At 48.3% G+C, this 24,021-nt stretch overlaps 1 long non-coding RNA gene across 1 annotated transcript; it reads left to right on the top strand.

Moving 5' to 3' along the window:
- Nucleotides 1-3,897: 3,897 nt before the first annotated feature.
- Nucleotides 3,898-23,277, top strand: LOC128805888 (uncharacterized). The gene is made up of 3 exons (XR_008436635.1): nt 3,898-4,059; nt 12,037-12,253; nt 22,963-23,277. It is a non-coding gene; the product is annotated as an uncharacterized LOC128805888 (long non-coding RNA).
- Nucleotides 23,278-24,021: the final 744 nt, after the last annotated feature.

Below are 24,021 nucleotides of genomic sequence, written 5' to 3'. Positions count from 1 at the left end.
TTTTTCCCTTCATTTTGCTTAGTGTTGTGGTCTGGAGATTTTTTTTTCACACATACTCCCCTCTCCCTCGTGGTTCCCAGGAGTTCCTCTTTGCCTCAAAAGACTATTGCAATAATTATTTCTCGTTTGATATCGTTGTCAAAGAGGAGCAACGGGGCCTCTCGGCCAAGCCAAAGACACCCCAGAACAAGCGCTGGGTCATACGCGGGATATAAACAGGACTAGGCAATACCATGGAGACAGCATGAACTTGAAAGGTGGGCAGGGAGATGGGGAGAAAAGGTTAATAATAAAACCTCTAAGCAAAATATCCTCTTTTTGCTCTTGGAAACCTAACCTTAATCCCCCTTTTTCACACGTACTCGCCCAGCGACTCACAAATACACCCAGAAGAAATCTCCAAGTAGCGATAGGAAAGAAACTCATTCTGCACGCCTACAGACATAATCCCCTCTGCTGTAACGAAGGGCTTATCAATGTTTTATACATTTTTAATTTGGGATTTTTTTTTCTGCGGGCCATGAAATATATGCCTTTGCAAACACGTTCCGATCTTTTCTATTTCTAATTGGCCAATTAATGTTCATCTGTTTCAGCTTGTCACATACAATGGAGACTAAAGCAGAGTTGTTATCTGAATTATATATTCACATAAATTTTAGCAAAGCCAAGTGATGCGAGTGGACAGCGGATTTCTGAGGTTCCCCATGCCTCCCTCCTTCCAAACCAGCGTGGTGTGTGTCTCCCTCTTCCTCAGTTTTCCCTCCCCCAACCCGGTTTTCCTCTAGAAATACCATTGCTTTGATGATGCGATTTTAGAGCATTGATTACAAATTTATTCTCAGACACTATATAAGTCTTTATATCTGCTATTAGAGACATCTGGGAATGATTAGAGCCGTCCCTCCCCCGGCTCTGCTCCCTCTATCTTGCAGCGAGGAGCTAGAGACATGTTGACGTCAGATCAGACGGCTCGGAGCCATCCTGCTCTCCACTTGGGTGTAATCACGGCGACGCTTTCCAAGCCCCGGCCCGGCCGCGGCCGCCAGCTGGGATGCGGATGCAGTGGGACGCGGCAATCTAGCCCCGAGGCTCCTCGGTACAGCCCGGTTTTGAACCCCGAAAGCTCCGACTCGTCTGAGTTTGCTACCGAGGTTGTTTGTTTATTTGTCTATTTGGGACTTCGAGAAAGCAAAAGTGGTGCATTCCGCGGGCGGGTTACGTCCCCATCCACCGCGCTCCCCCCAGCACCCGGCCCAGCGCTTACTTTATCTCAGCCCGATTTCTCCCAGCGCATTTGCTCACAGCGCTGTCTTCCAAAATAAATATCGAGCCAGGCAGATTTCCACCTTGTGTCTTGGCAGGGAGAAATTAGCTAAACAAAGTGCAGGGCTTACGTGCGGGCAGTCGCAGGCGCGCCGACACCCCGTTATCCAAAGTGGTAGTCAGGTTTAGAACGAGCCGGGAGAGTCGGAGGCTGCTGTAAAACAGGATGATTCCCGACCCAAACGGCAATGCTGCTGGCAAGGAGATGGCTTTGCACCTGCTATTAAAATCCTAATGAATCGCCTCTAATTAAGAGCTGGGGCTGGCTGACGGTCACGCTGAACAGCCAGCGTGGAAACCTTGGCTCAGCGGGACCCAAAACCACGTTTGATGCGATTATTTTGACAAACTTTTTACTTTATGATTTTTTTTATGTTTCATATGTTTTTTTCCCCCAAAGAGATAAAAAAATAATAATTGAATAAATACAGCTTAAGCCTCCACTGGCTGTTCGCAGTCTTGGACGGCTGACACTTGTCCAGCTGTACATTACAATCAGTGCTACTAGCAGGAAGGAGGGGCGGGGGGGTGGATGAGAAAGCAGTTGATCTCGTCTCCAGAGGAAAAAGATAATGTTAGACAATTTATCTGAAGGATTAAATTCTCGCGGTAAAATACGCTTGCCAGGAGGAGGGAGAAAAGAAAAACAAAGCCCCATGTGACCCTAAAAATAAATTTAAAAATACTTCTATTTCTTTGTTCCAGCAGAATAAAATAAAACAAACCCCCTAAGATACCGCAACGCTCCTCTGTGTCTATCTGTAATCTCGAAAGGAAAAGGAACATTTCCTTTCTGAATCCGTGCAAACGGTATGCTGTGAGCTCGGCTTTCCACCGCAGCCGCCGACCCAGGGAGTCGGGCGGGAGTAAGTGAATTTTTAAAAAGCTGTTGAAGTAAAGGGAAAAATAAAAAAGCTGCGAAATAAGCCATAACAAAAAAAAAAGAAACAAAAAAAAGAAACAAAAAAAAAAAAAAAAAAACAAAAAAAACAAAAAAAACCCCAAAAAAACCAAAACAACAAAAAAAACACAAACAAACAAACAAAAAAACCCCCACAAAAACAAAAAACACCAAAAACAAAACAAAAAAAAAACACAAACAACCAAAAAAAAACCCCAAAAACCCCCAAAAAAACAAAAAACAAACCACCCCCAACTAAACAAAAACAACCCAGCAAAATCTTATTTCTCCCTTTATGGGCTTTATGGGAGACCTCTGACTGGTGACGGCTCCGTGGCAGGGCTGAGGGTGCCGTCTCGGCACCTCTCCCCGGGGAGTCCCATGTCCTGAGGCAGGAGCCGTCTCGCTGCCGACAGAGGCCGTGCGGATCCCGGCGGAGAGCGGGCCGTGTCCCGCGGGCCTGCCTGGGCGAGACGCAGGGCCCTGCAGGCCCACGGGCTGGGGGCGAGGGGCGGCTGCCCCGGCGCGGCCTTCTGGGAACAGCAGTAATGCGTTAGCGAAACAATGGAGATCAGCGGGCCCGCATCTCGGAGCCCTTCAATTGCTAACCGTAGAGGCTGTTCAAAGAAGAAACAAGCCCCTCCGTTGCCCAAAGGACTCGGTAGACAAATGTACAATTCAATTTTAATGCAGAGTAGTAGAATGGTTTCGCCGGTCTCGTCTATTGAGCGAACATGTGGGGGTAATAGAGAGGCCGACTCTCCTATAGGGGTCTCTATTTGCATGCCGTATGTGGCAATAGGCTGCAACAGCTGCTTATAATGAACTTCTTAAAAAAGATAAATACGTGTGCAAACCCAGAGAAGTTTTCTAAAACTGGCCTAAAAGACAATGAAATGCCCTGCCAGAAAATACAGGAGGCGGAAGAGACTAAAAATAATAACAAAAGTAGGTGCTCCCCCCACAAGCCTCTAGCCTTCGCAGAGCTGCTTGCAGCGCTGCCCGAAGGAGGACCCCGGCAGCTGGGGGGGTGCGGGAGGTCGGGGACGCCCGGGGGTCGGGCGGCGACGGGGGGAGGTGGTGTCTGGAGCGGTCTGGCAGGGGCGAGCCGAAGCACACGGCTCGGCCTTGACTGCCTCTCTCCCAAATCTGGTTTTCATAGAGCCACGCAGTAATTACCTAAAGCCATAACTGTCTCCGAAATTATTCATTAAAGTAATTCCCGGGAATCTAGCGTCGAGAGAGCCTACATTTATGGCCTTTGCGCCCTCCGAGCATGACATCGTTTCTCGCCTTGCGTCCTCGGCGGCAGTGTTCAGCATCCCGAAGAGGAAGGGGGAGAAAGGGTTGCTCTCTCTTGCCTTCCCCACGGTGTATTTGTTTGCGGGGGCTCAGGTTGCTTCCCCCCTTTTGGCAAAGGAGGGCGATGCAACCCGGCAGATACCTTGGGAGCGAGTAGGGTATTTTGGGGAGTTGCAGTGTTGTGCGGAAGATCATGTCTGTGCCCTGTGGTGCTGTCAGCAGTGACAGATCCCAGATGCCGTCGCTACTGTATGGCAGATTGAGTTTCTCAGCAGAAAACTCTCTCCCTCCCTCCCAAACGTCTTCAAAAACCTTCTCCAGATACTGCAGGTCACTTCGGCTCAAACAGGGAGAGAAAGGGGGAAAAAAAGGCTTTTCCTCTCTCCTCCCTCTCTCTTCCTCCCGCTGGATCTCTCTGGGGTGCGCGGGGGGCCATGACCGGACCCGTGTGCATCCGGGGGGGCTGAGGCGTCCCCTCTCACCCTCGTCCTGCTGAGAGCCCGTCGCCGAGCGCGGGGACCGTCGTCCAGGTAAGAGGGGGGCGGCGGGAGCGGGGCCGGGGCCGGCGGCCGAAGTGATCTCCGGAGCCGGTCCCTCCTCCCACGGTCGGATCTCGCTGCCTGAAAGGAGTTTCCCGAAGCTGGGTGGCTGAGGTGTCCCCTTGTCCCAGACGCGGGGATAAGGTGGGAATGGGGGGACAAGGCAAGACCCCTCTCCGTGTCCCGCCCGCCGTGGCGGGAGGCAGCAACCAGGACCCGGATCCGCCCAAAGCCCCCGACCCGGCGGGACTCGAGCTACCGGGGGTGACTTTGGGGACTTTAAACGGGGGGACCGGAGGAAGAACCGGAGGAGTAGGGGAAGGCTGGCCGGCGGGTGCTGGGAGGGCACCTGGCCAGCTTGCCAGGAGCCAGGAGGATGGACCAACTGCGAATCCACAGGGACGGGCAGCCGGTGATCCGGTAAGCGGCGGAGGTCGGGACATCCCTCCCCTCTTCCCTCCTCCCCGCATTTTTTCACCTCTTAAATGCAAACGGTTCGTGTTTAAACGGCCCTGTTTCTCCGAGACATATAATGAGTTTCAACATTCCTGTCCTCCCACCTTCATAAAATATTGATGCCCCCAAGTGCCCAAATCAGAGGCAATCGGCTGTGGGGTCTCTTGGAGCTCTTCTCCCACTCCGTGCAAATGGGTCAGTGCTTGAGGGCTCGTTGTAGACCATGGTTGTGTAGCTCTCTCCTCCCTACCTTAAAGGAGCAATGCCTGTGCAAGGTATGGCACCAGGGAGAACTCCTGTGAGTGAATGAGCCCTCAAAATGCTTCGCAGGATCGCGAAGTGCTCCCGATGGGCGATTTGGTGTGGCAGCCCTGGGATCGGAGTAACCTCTTGCGAAGCGCCCCGGACCTCATTCCCTCTAATTTCTCTCTGGATGGAAGCAACCTCGTTTTGTTCATGCCTGTTGGAAACGGTTTCAACTAACCCCGCTCTCCGTCCTTCCTTCCTAAAATGAATTGAAAGGCTTTAATTCAACCGCTGGCACACGCCCTCCCCCCCTCTTTCCTTTTGTCTTTTTTTTTTTTTTTTTTTTTTTTTTTTTAGGCAACTCTTGCCTTTAGCAGAAGTATAATTGTGACCTTGCCTGATCCACAGAGCCTCCTGTTGGGAGCAGTTAGCTGTGGTTGCATTAGGCCAAAGGACCTCCCAAGTGGCGGTGGCCTGGGTGTCATAGGAAGGGACTCTGCACATTGTCCATTCTTTCTCATCAAAGTCCCAGGCACCGTGGAGCCAATAGTTTGGTGAAGAAGAAAAATAGTAAACAAGCCTTTCCCCTCCCTTCCCAATCCAGCAGCTCCGAGATCTTCCTGGGACGTGGAAAAGGGAACAATTTTTTTCATAACTTCAATTCTACGGTGTGATTTACATTTCCGGCTGCTCTGTCAGAGTGGCAGTAATTTACAGCCTGATAAAACACACTTTTACAACACCAGAACATGTTCAAGTGGTGGCTTACTATGCAAAATTTACTTTTTTAAAGTAAGTTTCCTGCCTTTTTTTCACCACGGCTTTTTGAAGAGTCAAATGGGTTGAAGTTGTAGTGTAGGCAAAAGAAAAAAAAAAGTAAGAGCAGGCTGAAGAAAACAGGCATGAAGTAAATCCTGGGTTTTTGTTTATATGCTGTGTATTATACGTCCACGTCTGTCCTATTTCTCTAAGATTTTCGTTTAACGGATACTTCCATTATTGAGCTCTCTGGCCAAACCCTGCTAGTCTTGCCCCAGGGATTGCTTTCATTTAGCCAAGTAGCTATTGTGTTTAAACAATTTCTTTCCTTTAATAATTCATTTATTCTCGGGAGCCTAAAATCAAATGGGTCTGGTAGCGTTTATGAAAGGGGAAGCATATTTTATTCAGCTCTAAAACCGGGGTAATAGCGTTGTCCCTTCTTGAGGAACATCCAGCCAAGCTTCTTCACTGGGGCAGGGCAGGACGAGTCTGGAAACTAATGTACAACATCCCTATCCTGGTAGGAACGATAAAGTTTAGTAAATTACAAATATGCGAATTTGGCAGACAGTTAGGGATGAAAATGATCAAACGACTAAAAAAAAAAAAAAGAAAGAGAAAAAAAGGCAAGCAATGAATAAACCACATGTAGCAGTTGCCGTTTTCATGACTTGGGTAATTATTTACACCTGAATCATAGTTTACTCCAGCGACGGTTTCGAAAGTAAACCTTTAAAGAATTTAATTATTTCCAGTTTTCGGCAATAGAGATTAAAAAAAAAAAAAAAAAAAGAGAGAGAAAAAGAAGTAGGTTAGTGAGCAACTGCTGTCTCCCGAGCTCTCATAAAAGGCTTTATGTGCGTTTCCATCCCAAAGACACAAGCAGCCCTGCACGTCCCCTCCTCCCACCCCTACAGGAGCGCTCACTGTCATCTGTGCACGTATTTACGGCCTAATGAGAGAGTCCTGAGGGGGGGGGTCACATGGGACGGTGCCGCTGCATATATATATATATATATATGGATGGATTGATGGATGCATGGATGGATGGATGGATGGATGGATGGATAGATACACACACACACACACACACACACACACACATACATATGCGTTTGTCTATGTGTGTGCGTTCAGTCGAGGCACAGCACTGAAGCACGTGTGGGTGAGCTCCCTGGCTCCTTCCTTCAGCTCTATAATAGCTCTGTTATTTTTGCTAAACGATCAGGATGGCTCTACGTGACCCTTCGTCATTTAAAACCATTTTCTATCATTGCACGTGTGCCGGGGGTGTAGGGGGATGGATGGAGAGGGGGGAGGAATCGACAAGTCATTGAGAATAACCGGGAAAGCCTGTGATGTATAGCACGTTTTATCTTTATTTAGGCAACACGTCGTTCGCAGGATGGCCTGGGTTTCCATGCGCGACAAGGGCATGAAGCACATCCATCCTCGAGCAGGCAGGCTCGGGGAGCTGCTGTGGCTGGGGGACGGCTGGGCAAGCGCAAGGGCAGGGAACCCTCTCGTTCCTCTGCTGCCGTTTCCTGCGTGTGAATTCCGCACTTTCTGGGGAAATTTCAGAAAAAGAAAACAAACAAACAAACAAACAGGAAAAACAACAACAACAAAACCCAAAACAGCTCTGTTGGCGGAGCTCTTCTGCTACACTGGCTGGGGCATGTGCGGTGGGCGCGGGCAGTAACCCAGGGGCTGGGACCCCCGTCTGCGCCAAAGCCCCTCCTGCCATGGGTACTGCGGTGAGCTGCCAGCTGCGAGTACTTTCAATATTTCACTGCTCTCCCTCCTTGAATCCACGGCACTTTCCGGGTTGGGGCTGCCTTGGTATCCTTCGTACAGCATCCTCGTGTGCACTGTATCCCGGGGCCGGGCTGGGACTTAAAAGGCTCTGAGGAAGGCAGTTTGCTTTTAGGAAACCGGTTCTGGCTTGGCTGTGGTGCGAGTCCTGGGGGTAAAAGGGAGGGGAGAAAAACCCGTGGTTTGGAGCGCAGGCTTCTGCAGGCGGGGGTGTGCCCCTTCCCTGCGCCGGGGCAGGGAGTGCCGGACGGTGCCCTGGCGGGAGTTCCTCGGGCACATTCCACGCACATCCGCCGGCCGGAGGAGGCGGCCGGGAATCCCGGGGCTGGCCGCCTCCGGGCCCCTTCCCTCTGCCCTGCCCGTACCTGGCGCGGCGGGCGTCTGCAGTCGCCGAGCGGGGGGTGCTAAAGGAATGGAAAAATTATCCTCACGCACAGTTTAGAAACTTTCTGGAGCTTCCCCAAGCTCAAATCACTAGATATGTCAGGATTTTATACATATACTGCCTCTCCCAGAATAACGCGCTGTTGGTGCATTAGGGACTAGCTGTTGGAATATGTGGGCATAAATATATATGTGTGGGGGCATGGATTAAAAAGTTGTGCATCACCTTGGGTTAAAGGCTCATTCCTCAGGTTTTTTTTGCTCACTGGCTCCTCCTCTGTAAAACAGCTGTTAGAAATTGTGCTTCCTGAAGGACAACGAGTTAGGGTTTTTTATTAAATTTATTTTTCCCTCCTCTCTTGGCAGAGTGAAGGTAATATCGTGCTGGATACAGGGAGGCAAGAAGGGACAGAAACTAACTGTAACTCATTTTCTAGATCACCTCAAACGTGCTTCATCATACTTTTTTATTAGTGGTGGCCATAGTCTTACGTCATTCGCAATGCTATTACTCGCGCATCTTTCTTAGTTTTGAAAACAAAGGTATTTTTTACTTGTCCAACCCTAAGAAGACGTACCCAAACATAAGATTAAAAGTGTACATCTAATTAAAGACGGCCGGCGATGGTTCCGACTACAGCATCTCATTAAAATCAACAAGAAAATAGAGACTGAAACATGATAAGATCACATAATGTATTTTGAGTGTAAGATGTATAAGCATAGAAGGTGTTTAAAGCGGTAACATTTTCCTTTTGCCTTTTTTTTTTTAAAGAAAAGCGGTAATTTTATTTAATAGTCACGTGTGTGTGTGTGTGTGTGTGTGTATGTAGATTAATATATTTCCTTCTCCCCGAAGAGAACTCTGACACCTGTTGCAAGCCCCAAAACAGAAGATCACACTCTAAATTCCTCCTGCGACTTTTTTTTTTTTTTTTTTTTTTTTTTTTTTTTTTTTTTTTTTTTTTTTTTTTGTTAATGATAAGCACTCTTCTGGGACCAAATAGCTACGGGAAAACTCTATTAAGTAAACTTCCACGAAAATGTCTTCGAGGTTGAATTAATTTTATGATGGGATGAAAACCGCGCCTGTTCGGTCCCTGTTTCCCAAGCAGGACACCTCCGAGGAGATCCCTGGCAACCTTTCCGCTATTTTATTACATTCTATGCAAACTAGATACTGAATATGCAGTTTATGTTGACTCACTGAGCAGTAGGACGAAAAGCATGGTAAAATTAAAAGAGTTTGCGGGCAGAGTCAGAAAAAGCCCCATTTTCTCCTTCGCCTAGTTGGGGACTCTTTCCTGGGGTTATCTGCACCCAGAGCACCAGGTGGCCGGCTGCTGCTCCGCGGGGCTGCCGTGGCACCCGGGGGTGCAGCGGCGCGCCGGGTGCCCGCGGAGCCCCCTCTCACCTCCGGCGCACGGGGCAGCGCGGCCCCCACCCCCCGCCGGCGGCACCCAGCGGAGGGGGCGAAGCCGCCGTAATTCTTTCCCCCCCAGATGTTGTCCTGGCATTTAAAGGGCTAAATCTCAATTCCCAGGCACACAGCTGGGATATGTTGTATCCTATCAATTCATAACAAGGGGACATTTTGGAAAGACTCGTAAGGATATTTATTTTAAAATGTGTGCTGAAAAGATATATGCTGAGGGGGAGGAGGGACAGGGTTGGGCGTCTTGAATTTTGTTTCTAAGCCAAAACGGCACAGTTCGAGCTGTGAACAAATGGTTTCCAGAGAATAGTTCTTTTCTCTTTCTTTTCCCTGCAAGAAGTTTGTTTGAAGTTCCCGGAGTTTTTAATGCTAAATAATATTAATACCAAAATGAATGCTTTGGGGCTTCTTGTTTTAATTTTGAAAAGCTGGCATGTGTGGGTTTCTTTCTTTCTTTCTTTCTTTCTTTCTTTCTTTCTTTCTTTCTTTCTTTCTTTCTTTCTTTCTTTCTTTCTTTCTTTCTTTCTTTCTTTCTTTCTTTCTTTCTTTCTTTCTTTCTTTCTTTCTTTCTTTCTTTCTTTCTTTCTTTCTTTCTTTCTTTCTTTCTTTCTTTCTTTCTTTCTTTCTTTCTTTCTTTCTTTCTTTCTTTCTTTCTTTCTTTCTTTCTTTTCTTTTCTTTCTTTCTTTCTTCCTTCCTTCCCTCCTTCCTTCCCTCCTTCCTTCCCTCCTTTCTCCCTTTCTCTCTTTCTCTCTTTCTTGCTTTCTCTTGCTTTGTTTCCACTACTTGCTTCTCTCCTCCTTCTTGCTTTATTCTAGATTTCCCTCTTTATCGCTTGCTTTTTCTCTGTCTTGATCTCCCACCCTCTCCCTCTGTCCCCTCTCTTTTCTTCTCTCTCTCTTACTGCTCCCTCCTCTCACGCCCTATTTCTCCCCTTGCTTTTGGAAACTCCTTTTTTTCCAGCCGAACTGTGTTCGAGATACTGTTGCTGGTAAAAGAAATAAATAACCCAATAAATAAAGCAGTCTCCTGTTATGACAAGTTCCAAGCCAGACCAACATTTTATGACTTAAAATAGCCCTTGAGGAAAAACAAACAAATTTTTAAAAATAGGCAAAGAGCTTAACAACAGGATCGCTGTCAGTTGCGGAGGTGTGGGACGGGTGCAGGGCGCACCTCGCCCCCGGCCCCACTGCGGTGCAGCAGTCAGTGCCCCTGGCACCCCGGCGAACGCGGCGGACACTTCTCCCGGGGAGGAGAGCTTGTAGGATCAGCCCTCAGGGTTAATCACCGGCAAGCCCTCTGCAGAGCCGGCAGCACCGGGAATGGGCAGTTCAGCAGGGTGCAGCGGTTCCCTCTCCGCCACCTTTCTTGCTTTCATCTCTGCCAGCGTGTTAAAAATATTGCGAAAATAGCGAGAGATCACGTCAGCTCTTTGTGGAGTCTGAACGCCGCCTGACCACCTTCGACTCAACCGGGCGCTATCGCGGCGGCTCCTGCCACCCGCCCCTTCGCTGCTGCCTGGGTGGGCAGCGGCGGGAGCCTGGGACCGGTGTCCTCCGGGAGCCCTTGTTACCCCGAGCCGGCACCTCTTAACGCGCGCCAGCGTGCGAACAACGCCATCCCGCTGCCTCTGGGCACATTCTTCTTCAGCAATGGAAAGGAAAAATAAAGAAGTGTTGGTAGGGGGATTGCAGAGAGTCAAAGTCTGAAGATGGTTTGCTCCTCTGCAGATCCTGGGAGGGGTTTCACTCCGGCCGCGGGGAGCCACCCCAAGCTGGGAGAGGAGTGGATCTGCCTGCCCGGAGAGGGCCGGAGGAATGGGGTGACAGCCGCGCTAGGAGAGGTCTCTCCCCGGCTAGAGAGAGCCCTTCGCTCTTCTAATCGCTTGCATGTGCCTGCGCCCCGAGCAGCCGCGCTCGGAGCAGGGGCAAATACCGTAACAACTCGCGTGTCATAAATTACAGAGACCTCACCCTGGCAGGGAGATGCCGGGGAGGCGTCCGGTTTGTCTGCAGCTCTGGAAGGCACGGGAGGAACCGGCCTTGCTGCTTCCCTCACTTCCCTTTTCCCTCTCTCCCCCTCAGCCGACCCCTTCACGGAGGGTGATACGGCATTGACTCACTAGCACGTTTCGGTGTAAGGGAGACTTTTTATCTCTCACCCCCACCCCTTTCTCTCTCTCTGTCTTTTTTTTTTTTTTTTTTTTTTTTTTTTTTTTTTTTTTTTTAGTTGTTAACTCTCGTTTATGATCGAAATGTTACTCTCTGCGTTTTGTTTAGTTCTGGCTGCCATTGGTTGGCCTGGGTTTAATCAGAAGGAAAAAATGCTCGCCACAAATGTAGCTATTGTTTGGCTGGAGACACGGGGGCCGGGGGAGGAAAGCAGAGAGAACGGGAGACCGTGAATGACAGTGACGGTGGGACCAGCCATCCGCCTCAAGGAGTTCTGGTCCTGTGCTCTGCCCTTCCGAAAATAGAGCTCGCTCTTTCCCCAACCTGCCCGCAGCAGTATGCAGGGGAGCCGCGGGCATGTTATCTCAGGAACATAATGCTAATAAATGTGCTCAGATGTTGGACATTCCCCTTGCCTGTTTTATAGGGTTTCGCTGGTGGTGCTTAATGGGCTGGGTCACCGGGACTGATGCTAGCAAGGTTATTAGGATTAAGTAACCTAATGAATCGTATGGCCATTAGCGGGCTTTGAAAGAAGGTAGTTTTCCCTGTAACCTGGTCTCCTGTCTCTTAACAGGGGCAATTATTTTTAACTGTCTCTCAATCACAGGTCGGAGGGGGGCTTTTTTTTTAAAAAAAAAAAAAAGTTTATTTGTTTAAAACCTCCCTCTGATGCTTAGAAATTGATTTCTCCACAGAAAGAGCCTGTCATTTTATCTTGGGGTTTCTCGGAACCGCTGAGCGAGCCAGACGCTGCGGCCGCTCCCGCCCTTCTCGGTGGAGCAGCTGCTGCCGGTGGCTTTCCCCTCCGCTGGCCAAGTGCATCACCGGGGACGCGGGTCCGGGAGTGCTTGAGGAAGATTTGTACTTTTCCCAGAGAAGGGTTTTTCTTGCTGTGTCTTTTGCCTCAGCCAGGTAAGCGATGCGACGCTCGGTTCCCCCTCCAGCGGCTCGCCCCGCACTGCTCCCTCCCGGCGGAGGTTGGCGGTTTCACCGCCCCGCACTCGCGTACCACCACCGGCACCCGCCGTCCCCCCGACCCGAGGGGCGGCGCTGGGCGAGCGGGAGGGCAGGGCGGCGACAGAGGCAGGCCGGCAGCACCGGAGCTTGCAGCTACCTTCTCTCCCCGGGGCAGCCATGGTCAGGGCAAGCGCAGGTTATCAGAAGCTAACTCTTGGCTATCCACTGTCTTCTATGGCGAGGAGAAACCAACCATTATTGTTCTTGTTATTATTATCATCATCATCAATACAGTTATCATAATAATAATAATTATCGTCATTATCATCATCATTATTCTTTTCTTTTTGGCCCCAAGGTTTAAGATTTCCCCCCCCCTTCCCCCTCCCTCCCCCCCCCGCGAGAAGGTAGAGTTTGAATGTGGACACAGGTTACATATCGTAATGCTCCTTCGGGGAGGCCGGGCCAGCGGTGTGAATATCCGCTCTAATTAGAGCAAGTGTTAACGGCTGCTTCAATTTGATCAGGTCTGAAATATTTGTACCCTGGTCATTTTCCGGGGCCGTCACACTTAAAAAAAAAAAAAAAAAAAAAAAAAAAAACCCGACGTACTGATGAAAAATTTAGGAAGGGGGCAAAAACCGACAAGAAGTTGTTGGGAGAAGAGTCCTTTTGTCCGGGTGCCCCGGCGGTGCCTACGCCGCTGAGCCGCTTGCGGCGGCGGGGCTGGGATGAAAGAACGCAGGGGTGTGGGGCCGCGGCGGCTGGAGGCAGAGCAAGGCCCCAGCCTCCGCTCCCGCAGCAAAAGAAGATGGGAAGACCTTGCCTGGCGAGGCCAGGGCCCCTTCTGAAGAGCTACCACCGAGCGGCATCTCCCGCGCTCAGCGCCATGGCGCTGGTAGGGTGACACGGGTGGGGAGGCTGGTGGCAAAACGCGATGCCGTGTTTTCCACCTATAAAAGCTCACGGTCAAGCTGAGAGGGACATCGCACCTGCCGGGCTGTCTGGCTCCCAGCCGCCTGGAAGGGGCTGCTCCTCGGGGGCCCCTGCGGCAGGAGCAGCGCAAGGTGTCCGCCAGTAGAGCAGAGGAAAGCTCCAGCTCGCCCGACTTGGAAAGAATCCACTTTCCCACAGCTTTTTCAATCCCCAATACTTTTCACACCCTGTTAGGAGTTAATACCGCCGAAACCGCTAAACGCTTCCATGCCTTAAGGTACGCCCCGCCAGGGGCTGCGCCTGGCGGCCCCCCAGCCCCCGGGCAGGACGGGCCGCAGCGCGGGAAACGCCGCCAGCCCGCGGAAAGGGTCGTTTCCCCAGTGGAAATTCCTCGGATGCTTCGTACTTAGGCTAACACATCGGGCTGACTTTCTTTGAAAGGGCTGCGGCGGGCAAGGGAGGGGAAGGATTCCCCGGATACCTTTTGGGGAAGAGCGGGGCGATACTGCCGAAGCGGCTCCAGCTCCCCGGGTAATATTTCAGATGCCAGTGTCTCGGCGTGGAGAGCTGGCTGGGGGTCAGCTATGTGGCCTGGACTCTGCAACCAGCACCTCCGAGCGGCAGGAAAACCACACGGGGCTGGTGGCGGGGGGAGGAGCGGGGAGGCTGTATGTATCAAAACCAGAATGGATCTTACTTGTAGATGACGGATTTTATTTTATTTATTTTTTTAAAATGGGGGTTTGGTTTAGCCTCACACCTTTCAGCCGCCGCCCGTCACAGTCGCCGGCAGCCAGTACCGCCCCAGCCGGCGGAGAGTGCCCCCGAGGAGGCTGAGGGCGGCAGCCGCTCCCTTCCGCTCCGCTCCGGCGGTAGCTGACCTCGCCCCAGCGCCTCCACTCACCCCGCAAGGCCAAGGGCAGGCAGAGGGCCTCTTTTTCCCTGAGCTCACAGGGACGATGCGATAACCGAACGCGCACCGCAGGAAAGAGCCGATCGGGGGAGTATTTCCTGTCCTATTTTCCCACTGAAGTAATCGCTGGAAAATACCGGGTGAGATTTCTTGCCACACCTTTCCAAACCAGCAAACACCGTCCCCAGGAAAACCGCTCGGCTGGGGTCTCCCCAGCTCGCAGCACTTGTCTCCGAGAAGCACAAAATTCACCCAGAAAACCTAACACTGCAATGTTCAGCGGTCAGGCCAGCGGTGCCCAGCCTTCCAAGCAGTGGGACATGTAGGCTGTCATTCAGAACCTGAAGGGATTTGTCCAGCGTGTCTATCTTCACAAAACAAAGGACTTGGCCTCGGCGTAAAGTGAGAGCATCTCTGGAGTCCAGAGTTGCCGTGCTCCCCTCCAGGCAGATTGATGTGCCTCTTCTTGCATCCTTCAGCTCGTAATCAGCCGTTAATTTGCAGCAGTGCTAGGAAAGGTTGGGACACCAGGTCGGTGGGCACCACGTGTGCGGGATTTAGCTTTAGCTATATCGTCCCCAGCCCCCGGCGAACACTCTCAGCCTTGTAAGCTTAGCAGCATCCCTCAGCTTCGCGTTTGCCCTCCGTACAAAACCCTTTAAATTCTTGTGGCGGGAAAGGGAAATCCATGGGTAATGTGCACTTGGCGGGACACTCCACAACCCTGATTAGGCTTTTTCCCTCACCGTCGGAAAATATCCTGCGGGATGGCTGCGGAGTGTTCCACACGGGGAGAAACCGCGGGTGCGGTGCCAGGACAGCTCCCGAGGCACAGGCTGATTCCCAGGCCGGGGACGCGATTTCCCTGGCTGCCCTGTCCCTGCCCGGGACACGCACAACTCCCCAGGCAGGTCCTGGCCGGCTGCAGCCTCTCCCCGCCGTTCCTGAGGCCGGCGGAGCCTCACCCAGGCTACATCTTTAGGGAGGTGTTCGCAAAGTGGCAGCTCTCCCTCCTCTCCTGGCTTCCCCCATCGCCCGCTGGTTCCTGCTCTCGGTGCCTTCCCGTGTCCACCCAGCCCGATCCAAACACTCTACGCTCGTATGAGCGGATGCCCGTATAGGATAGGGCCACCTCCTCCCTCACGGTCCTCAGGCCTTGGCAGGCCTCTAAGTCCTGTCAAAACGGAGGGACTTGCGCTGGGATGTGCCACCCAAGCCATGCAGGCGCCCTCGCCGCTCGGGTGTAACTACCAAGGGTCTCTCCTCGCGGCGTGCTGCTGGCCGGAGCCTGGGATAGGTGCAAACCGTACCCACCCCGACGATGAGTGCGTTTCATCTCGGTGGTACCATTTATTCAAATGGCACACGGAGTCCCAAGCCGAGAGCTGGGAGGACCTCCAGGGAAAGTATGCTCTTTGCAGACGAGGTTGAGAACATTGGGACCCGAGCACGACAGCGGCGGATACCGCAGCCGGGGGGCCAGGGCGGGACCGTGCCAGCAGCTGCCCGCGGCTGCCAACTCGCCGCCTTACGCGGGGCAGGTGGCAGGCGGCACCAGCGGGATGCAGGATTCCGTATGCCCCGGGGTGCCCCACAGCCGGGCCGCCCGCGCCCGCGGGGCACATTCGCTTTCCTGCTCTCCTTCCCGGGCGCCGCGAGGGCAGCGTACTGCCGCCCTCATTGCTGAGGAGCAGACAGGATGGGAAGGAGCCGAGCTCGTGTTTAAAGCCGTATATCGCACCCACCCGAGCAGCAGCGGTGGAATCAAACACATCCCCCTTCCCAGCCCCTGCCCCAGGTGCTTCCCTGGGCGGCGATTAATTAATGATAAATGATTACAGTCGAATATATATTAGATTGTTTCGGTTACCTTTTTAAAGAATAGTGAGTTAGTCCCGTAATTTCCCTTCATTTGTTTCATAAGCTTGCAGATCTACGAGCAACACAAAGTGAGGACTATTTAAATACACATTTTACATATTATAAATATAAAATCATACGATATATATGTAACCACGTATCAACATGTATGCATAAATGCGCGAGGGAACTTTACTGAAATGCTGCGGTTTGCTGATAGGGCAGGATGGGACATGCGCTGTGGCGTGATGGGGTGGAATAAGAGTGTCCTTTGGATGTGAATCTCGCGGAGGCGTCTGCCGGGCTCCCCCTCGCAGGGCTGAGCTGTGGCATCGCTTCCCGCCCCTGACCCCGTGGGAAAGGGACAGGCTTTCCCTGTGCTCGGGCGAGACGGGGCAGTGAGACACGAGTGCCTTGTTTGAGAGGCAGCACGGCGTCACCTCCGGCGCTTCCCGGCAGAAAGCTATCTCATTTATCAGAGGGTGCAAGAGGTGCCTGGAGTTAGGAGCAGATACCAAACATCCCCCTTCAGGCCCCATGAGAAAAATTAAGAAAAAAAGTTTGAAGGAGAGAGCTCCTAGCTGACAAACATGATGAGATCTCTCCTCGGTGCACTGCAGAGAGGCGAGACTGGTTTTCTTTCGTGTTCTTTTTGCAAAACTTTCTCAAGTGCATTTAATTAGTTTCCAAAATTCGCGTGGCACAGTTCAGCTTTCAAAAACCTCGTTGTAAAAGAACAGTCATTTGCCCATTTTTTTTTCTTTTTTTCCTATAACTAACTGTAGGCTGCGGTGTACAAAAATAATGGATAAATGCATACATCCACCCCTTCTTTAATAATCCTCTATGAAGTCACCGTGTAACACATCAAAGCAATGATTTCAGACCTGATTCATTCACTTAGTTAAAAGAAAGGATAAAAATAATGGAGAGGAGAGGAGAGGAGAGGAGAGGAGAGGAGAGGAGAGGAGAGGAGAGGAGAGGAGAGGAGAGGAGAGGAGAGGAGAGGAGAGGAGAGGAGAGGAGAGGAGAGGAGAGGAGAGGAGAGGAGAGGAGAGGAGAGGAGAGGAGAGGAGAGGAGAGGAGGGAGAGGAGAGGAGAGGAGAGGAGAGGAGAGGAGAGGAGAGGAGAGGAGAGGAGAGGAGAGGAGAGGAGAGGAGAGGAGAGGAGAGGAGAGGAGAGGAAACTCCCACCGTTTTGATTATTAGTATTTTCCCGTCGGTGTCTTGCTCGAAGAGCCGAGAGAGGACGCAGAGCAAGGCAGAGGGAGCTGCCGAGCCCCTGCAGCCAGGGAGCTGGAAGCTCAGAGCTGTTGAGCATCTCTTCCTTTCTGCAGGAAGGTGGGGATTGCTTTTCAGGCCAGCTACGAGCAGGTACGAGGCCAGGCAGCAGCCAGGTCGGCTTCCTGCCGGACATGTCCCCTCTGTGGGCAGCGCCCGGCACATGCTCTGGCCTGCGCCTACTGGGAAGAGAGCAATTTGAGACCGTGCTTCATTCGGGGAGGAAAGAACCGCATTTGCAGCGAGAAACTCAGCAAACTCCTAACCATTAGTGAAAGAAAAAGAAAAAGAAAAAGAAAAAGAAAAAGAAAAAGAAAAAGAAAAAGAAAAAGAAAAAGAAAAAGAAAAAGAAAAAGAAAAAGGAAAAGAAAAAGAAAAAGAAAAAGAAAAAGAAAAAGAAAAAGAAAAAGAAAAAGAAAAAGAAAAAGAAAAAGAAAAAGAAAAAGAAAAAGAAAAAGAAAAAGAAAAAGAAAAAGAAAAAGAAAAAGAAAAAGAAAAAGAAAAAGAAAAAACCCCCCACCAAAAAAAGAAGAAAGAAGAAAAAAGAAAAATAAAAGGAGAAAAAAAGAAAAATAGAAAGATGCTGAAAGAAAGAAGAATTTAAAAGTGAAATAAAAATAAAAGAGAAAAAAGGAGACAGAAAAAAGGTTTAAAAAAAGGAAGGAAAAAATGTAAAAGGCTGCCTTGTTGGCAACGGTTTGGATCCTCACCTGGGGTTGTACGGTGTCATCTGTCATTGCGATGGGTGTGTGGGGCTGGCACCGCCCGTCCCAGAAGGAGGATCTGGCCTCACGCCTTCCCACGAGCCAAACCCAACATCAAAGGCACGCGATAGACAATGTGGAGCCCACATGGGAGCCTCGCAAGACTTTTTTGTCAAAACGTGTTTCCTGGTGTTTTTCTGCCCTATCAGACCTGGCTCCCCAGCACCCTCACGGTGCCATAAAGAAGCAGCGGGGACCTACAGACATGAGCTGTGAATACAAAGAGCATACATACAGCTTCTCAAAGTGGGCCCGGGGAGCTGCCAGTTTCCCTTTTTTCCTCCATGGGGATACAGTGACTTGCAGCAAATTAGTAACCATTGTCATTCGGGCGTGGTTTTAATTATCTTTTTGGGCCTCTGCAGATTTAACTCATCTCTTGCTACTTTCTTGTACAATTAGGTGTCAGCCCAAAGTCCGCTTCCAAACTCATCCCTTGCAATCAATATCTGACTTTCTTTGCATCTACATTCTTCCAGCCAACATCTGGTTCAGCCAAACACAGCAGATATCTCTACCTCAAGTCCAATAACCTGATGGATATTCCTTTACCCCTGCTTAATGACTGCATGTGACCTGTCCTGTGATCTGCCAAGGTCTTGAGTCATAGAAATGGAGTCATCTGACATTGGTTTTAATGGGAAATGGAGAAGGATTTTATGGCTCTGGACTGTTGGAGAGCAGATAGGAGATGATAGATGGAATTAAGACCATTTGGCTCTGCATGAAGATTAAAAAAAAATCTTATAAACATTTTAGGTAACAATTTAAATAAAGTTCTGATTTAGGAGGAAACTGGGAATTTGCAACACATTTTAATGACTATTTGTTTCTATATATTTATTAAAATTTTGCATGAATTCCCACCATGTTATATTGAGAGGTTACAAAAAAGAGCAATCTGTTAGTGCGCATAAATTAACGTAGTGCAGTACACTGCAATAAATGCTACATATGTGTAGCACGGGTACCTATGTGTACGCATTTCTCATTGCCATAACAAAACTAAGTTTTTGCAGAGGATCCAAGACACAGCATTTAGAAAGAGTCACTGCAATCCTTCATACCGTCTACACCTAGGAAGCTCCTATTACTTAACTGGGACACAAGCCCAGCTCTCAAACAGAGCAACACTGGGGATTGGGTGGAAATCTGGTGTTTAAATTTAGACTGTCTTTTTCATATCATCATATCTTTACCAAGTAACTCCCCTGGCACCAGGGGATGTTGTAAGATGCCTGTAGTTCTGCTCCACACATGCACTGAAGCCTTTTGGTCTTGACAGGGCTAAGTGCGTATCTCGCGCCTAATCCCATCAGGATTCCCCTCCTCCCTGGAGGAGCCTGTTCTGGCAGTACACATGTAATCCATGCTCACACAAACAGGGATCTGCACAGAACGTGGTGGCACCAGCAGCCCCGCTTCTCAGAGCAGGTTGTTAGTCAGGCAGATATTGAAGGAGCTAGCAATGTCTGTCTTCATCTCTCTGCTTTGGGGAATTCACAGACACATTTCCCATAACCGTGGCATCTAGCTTACATAATATCAGGCATCTAAAGGGATAAGAAACAGTCTTCGTTCTCTTGACACTGTTCTAATCTCCATATCATGATTGATGATTCAGTCCCTCTTCCCTTCTCCTGTGGCAACACCAGAACAGCTTCTACCCAGACATCAGTATACTGTTACAGAGAGTGAGAAGTAGAAGTTTAACCCTCCTAAGGAGCTGAATAAGGTCCCCAGAGCCTCATAACTATATATAAAAAAAGTATTTTTCAGTTTCTGACTAAAAAGATTTATTTTCCACCACCTCAGTGCAAGAAAAGACTAAAAGCTATTGAGCTGGGCAGACATTCCTGACAGACCTAGGCAATGCTGAGATGTTTGCAGAAAAGTGATGGAAGATTTTGTTCTCAAGGGAAAAAAGAAGGGAGGTTTTTTAAGCCTCTGATATGTCAGTCTGAAGCAGTCACTGCTTTGGAAAAGGTCCAAACTGGATTGCTTTCTTTGGGTTGCATAAAGTGGTGATGGACTTTTCTGTCCTGTGTAAGGACAGTGCACAACTGTGCCCATGTGGCTGGAAACGCACGTCCTCAAAAGCACCAGAGCAGGATGCCACTTAAGGAGGCATCGTTGGCATGAGCTAACTGCAGTTGGAGTGCCCAGGGAGTGCACACACAGCAGACACCTGTCCTCGGGGACAAATCCTGCAGGCTCTGTGCAGCCATCTCTTTTGCCACCCACAAATGCTGCCATGTCCTCACCGTGGCTCCTCATCCTCCCTAGGCTCCTTCTTCAGAGCTCATGTTGCCTTTAACATTTGAAAAAAAAAAAAAAAATCCCTGTAGTTTAGTCTGGCCTCATGTACAGTCTTTGTGGAGCCAGGACAAACTCAGTACAGGTGAGGGGGCCTTTGAATGTCCATCTGCATTGCTTAGAATGAAGGAACTCAAAGCCCCAAACCCATGCACCTAATATCTGCTGAGGCTCCTTGAATAGGCAGTAGAGCATAAGGTCCAAAAAGCACAACTTTTGAGACATTTGAACCAAATCTTTGAAGCAATCAAATTGAAACCAAATCTTCCTTCTGAAACAAAACCTTTCTTCTGTCACTAAAGCTTGTCAAAGACATTTATTCCAATAAATATTTTAAGAACTCAGGGGTGATGCTAAAACAGAAAACTTAGTGCCTTACGCTGACAATCAAAAATAGAATTCACTTAGCTGATAATAAAGGGCGGTTTTGGGAAGTATAATTTCTGGTGAGGAAAGAAAGTGGGGGAAGTATGGCTCATGCGCCCAAGGCCTTAATCACCCCCTACCCCACCCCCATAAAAGTAACCACATAATTTATAATCATGCATAGCAGTTGGAATTGTCCTGACTTTTAAAAGACTTTTTTCATTAGACAACCCTTTATTCCTTGTAAAGCATATTATTGATCTTAATACATAGAAAATGCCATAGCTAGCAATTCAGAATGTCAGTGCCATTTTTGCTAAACAATGAGAATTGATGAGGTTTGGCAAGACATTCAAATATTTAATACTATAACTTTGAGAAGTCTTTTATGTGTTTGTACTAATAAGAAAATCTTTTAACAGGAAAAATATTTTTCTCTGCTGCACTAAAAACTCCAGTGAGGGCTGATTCTCTTTGCATTAAACCCAATGGGAGGCTTGTTACTGACTTCAAAGTCAGTTCCAAGAGGAATTCCAGTGTGGAAAATCATGACTAGAAAAAAAAAAGAATTCATAGACTTTTAGTTATGTGACTAGTGTCATTTAAATTAGCACTTAATTACGTGTCCTAACACTTCAGATTGTCTGGGGACAGCACGTTTGGTGTAGCCCAGAAAAATTACGCTTTACCAGCCTGAATATAATGGGTGTGCCAACTCTTAGAGCAGCATGTCATCTGAGGCATGGGAGCAGGGCCAGGTGAGGTGCCCAGGGAAGTCACAGGCCTGTATCACTTATTGCTAAGGGTCTACATTTGTAACACATTTTTCTTTTTTAAAAATGATTTTAACTGCCCAGATCTTTTTTCCTATAGAAGCCTGGCTTGCACAGTTCTGTTTCCTTGGCTGATTTGCTGTCTTCACAGCTTTATGTGTAGAGTGCAGAGTTTGGGTGAAGTAGTACAGGAGGCATCAGGGTCTTTGTATTTAAGATGAAAGAGTAAAATTACTAAGGCTAACTAGTCAGTCTAATTGAAAACTGTGATGAAAAGGAAATTGTAAAATTCATGTCTATCTTCATCTTTCAGTACTGATCTTGTGTGATGGTATTCTAATCTTGAGCAAAAAAAAAAGTTCTTTCCTGCATTTCTTTCAAAAGCTCTATGGGCAGAGCTCAGACTCCTGTGAGGTGTCTTGGGCATTTAAGAAAGGGCTGATACACTTAATTTTAACCATGGAAATCATCATCAGGTTTTCCTGAGATGGGCAATTCAATTATGAGCATCACATTATTTACAAAGATCAGAATTGCTTTTGTTCATTTGCAATCTTTCCTTTAACCCCAGAAGGCAGCACCTCTTGTAAATGCCATTAGGAAAGGAATAAAATGTAATATTGGTATCCTGTAATCATATTTATTCCTATACACAACAAGCTAAAATGCTGGGCTCTTTTAATAGCTTTTTCCATATTGGACTCTTTGTTTGGATGTGGTTTTCCTGATGTATCCTAGTAACATGTTTAGTTAATTTATATTGTGTGCATGTGTAGACAGATATACACACATCCATATGTATGCACACACATAGTCCTCATTAAGTAAGTGTTAAACCTCCCACAGCAGAGTTGGGTTTGGAGGGCAGCAGGGCTGAAACTGCAAATCTGGTCCCTCTGCAGAGGGGTACCACAGACGCTGCTCCAAGGAGGCACACACAACCCCCTGGGGATCTGGAGCCCCCGTGCCTCTGCTGTGAAGCTTGCTCTGGCTTGTGCAGCCCAGGCAGGACTGAAATCCTTATTTCCCACTGGGAGCAGAGCTCCATGCTTACAAGCTCTCCCGGGATGGTGGGTGCATCATCCCCCCCATGTCTGACTTGCACGTGCAGCGACTGGAGCGCTTGGCCAGCCCCTTGGCAGCAGAGGGATTGTTGCACTTCCACTGGTGGTGTGAGGACTCGATCCTTACATTGTCAGAGTATCTGAGCTGTTGCAGGACAAACTCCAAATGCTGAAACATTTGGCAGATGATGAAGAAAAGAGGGATTCCACATTTTGTGCAATAAAACACAAATATAACCTATTTATCTGATGTTAGAAGACTCATTCTTCAAGGATTCAATCCTGGCCATACCTGCCTTTACTAAAACAAGAAAATGCTCATTCCAAGGCTTACAATATGCACTCTTGGAAAAGCTACACAATTCTTATTCTCTTTCTTTTTTTTGTTCCAGGCCCAGAAGTGGATCAAACCAGTCCTGCACTGTTGTATTTAGTCCATAGCAAAACTCCCTTTGAGGAAGATTCTGCAGACTTAAGGACTGAGGAGTTAGGACTGGGAGCTAAGGAAAGGACATGAATAACTTCCATCATAGATGGTTTTAAAAAGCCAGCTGCTCTCTACAGTCAAGCCAAAACTAAGGGGAGATGGTCTGGGGTTTAGAAATACGCAGGAAAATTTTCACACTAAATATGAAAAATGAGAAATTATCTTAACATATTGTAACTTGTCATAAAAATACATGTTCCTTTCCAGCTTTAAAAGAGGACTTTATAAACTCTACTGTCTTTGATTTGTTAAGTCGATTTTATATTGATTTTTTAATTCATATGTTCTTAAGAAAGCATAATGAAACACTTGATGTTTTTATTATCTTGATTAGTGCTTCATTGTATAAGAATTTGGTTATTGAAACATACACTAAATATTGCACTGTAAATTGTGTTGTGACTTATTCAATACCTTTTGGTATTAATAGAAAAAATTCAGGATTGCAAAAATGGCATATAATTTTTTATTTTATTTAGTTTAATAAAAAACTCACTTGACTGCACATTTCTTTCCTTTATTCTCTCATTTACTGTGTATATATTTGATGAAAAATATCTGTGTCTGTTGCATATAATCTATCTAACACAAGAAACTGCTGCTGTTCTTAATAAGTTACTGAGAAAAATAAACCAGTTTGCACTTTGATTTCTATCACTCCTGGTGAGTGATTCTTCTGGAATAAACATAGCTCTAACACATGTAAACAACACAGGAAATTAATAACAAAATTCATTGGATTTCTTTCAGATGCCACATACTTTATGTAAATATATGTGGCTTTCAATTTCAATGATTTTCCAGAAAGTAATAAACTTTGTTCATTAAGCATTCTCTTAAACTAAACATTTATTGCTTTATAAGTGTTATTTCAACTAAATCAAGTGGATGTCCATGGTAAATTGATGCAACAGGTCTGTTCATCCATAGAAGCAGGAAGGCTTCTTCTAAGTTTGGAAGACTC

The sequence above is a fragment of the Vidua macroura genome, chromosome 4, assembly GCF_024509145.1.
Source record: "Vidua macroura isolate BioBank_ID:100142 chromosome 4, ASM2450914v1, whole genome shotgun sequence".
In the NCBI taxonomy this organism is placed as follows: domain Eukaryota; kingdom Metazoa; phylum Chordata; class Aves; order Passeriformes; family Viduidae; genus Vidua; species Vidua macroura.
This window is presented reverse-complemented; position numbering and strand designations above follow the sequence as displayed.